At 43.8% G+C, this 1787-nt stretch overlaps 1 protein-coding gene across 2 annotated transcripts in view; it reads right to left on the reverse strand.

Moving 5' to 3' along the window:
- Positions 1–1787, reverse strand: part of LOC106883662 (acetylcholinesterase) — a 220706-nt gene that overhangs the window by 4426 nt on the left and 214493 nt on the right. The window lies entirely within an intron of this gene.

Raw genomic sequence — 1787 nt, forward strand, 5'->3', positions numbered from 1 at the left:
TATGAAAACCACTACTTTCAAAAACAAACGTTGCAAAGCGTTTAGAGTGAAGTAAAAACTACAGAATTGGTCCCTAGAGCAGTGGAAGAATATTATTTTCTCGGACGAGTCATTCTTTACTTTATTTCCCACCACCGGCCAATTATACGTGTGGATACAGCCAAAAGAAGCATTTGATCCAGACTGCCTTCTTCCAACTGTTAAACATGGAGGAGGATTTCTGATTATCTGGAGGGCTATATCTTGGAAATCCGCCGGCCGAATGGTTTCTTTTCATGGCAGAATTAATAGTCAAGAATATTTAAGCATTTTATCTGATCAAATTCATTCTATGGTTGCGGAACTGTTTCCGGAGGGTAACGTAATCTTTCAGGATGATAATGCACCAATTCACACAGCTAAAGTTGTTACTGAATAGCATGAGGAGCATTCTAGTGAAGTTGAACATCTTATCTGGCCACCACAGTCCCTAGATATCAATATTATCGAACATCTATGGTGCATTTTAGAAAAAATAAATAAGGAGTCGATATCCTCCACCATCATCACTGCAAACTTTTTTGTACTTTCTAATTTATCCTATTGTCGTTTCCGCTCTACTGGTCACTCTTTACAACACCTGTCTGTGTTCGGATTGTCCTTGCACAGGCGCCATCCGGACTCCCGTCTTTGCCGTGAGCAGGGATTAATCTTCTCTCTTCGCTCCTTTGCGCCACATGGGCTCAACTCTCCTCCCCTCTTCATCTAACCCTCCTCCTCTCTAATCTCTTCCTCTTTCCTTTCTTCCTCTCTTCCTCTCACACCTACTTCCTCCCACTTACATCTCCTTTCTTGCTCTGGCACCTACTTCCTCTCTTCACTCTTACCCACCTTCTCCCTTCTCCCCTCATCGTCACCCCTCCCTCTTACCCCATCCCTACACATTACAACTCCACCATTCCTATACATCTCATCCCACTGCACCCTATCCCTTAGAACCCACCCTTGCTTCTCCCACTCTCGCCTCCCCACACCATACACCACCACACCACACCACACACCACCATACACTACCACACCACACCACACACCACCATACCACACCACAGCACATCACACCACCCTGCACACACTAGCACAGACCAATGCCCAGCATTCACACTAGCACACACACTAGCAAGACCACTTCCCAGCACCTACATCATCATCCACACACCTACACATGCACACACGCACACGTCGATGTCACCAGCCCCCTTCCACACGCACATAACGCTCTCACATACACACGCACATGCACCTTCGTTTTGGGATCACCACTACTTTATTAGCTCCCCTTCTTCTTAGCTCTCCTGTGTGACCCCTCTGTCCGGCATTCACTATGAGAGTTCGCTAGCCACTATACCTTTTTCTATTTTCTCTCCCTGTTTATTTCTGTGTTCCTTTCTGTCGAAGAGCGTAGGCTCGAAACGTAAAAGACTTTCTCACTTCCCGAGCGTTAAACTAATTGTTTACACACTCGTCTTTTGTTTTGTCTTTGTAAATTCTCACAGTATATATATACATATATATATATATATGTATGTATGTATGTATGTATGTATGTATGTATGTATGTATGTATGTATGTATGTATGTATGTATGTATGTATGTACCGTCAGAGATGGCAGTTAAGGAAGATTCCATAATTGCCGTCTCTGAAAAGCGCAGGGTTACATAATGAGGCTGCCATTCAATGGCAGCCCCCAACACTCCTAGGGCGAAACCAATTGGTAAGATCGGATATATTAATATATATATATATATA

This window comes from Octopus bimaculoides, chromosome 3 (genome assembly GCF_001194135.2).
Source record: "Octopus bimaculoides isolate UCB-OBI-ISO-001 chromosome 3, ASM119413v2, whole genome shotgun sequence".
NCBI classification, from domain to species: domain Eukaryota; kingdom Metazoa; phylum Mollusca; class Cephalopoda; order Octopoda; family Octopodidae; genus Octopus; species Octopus bimaculoides.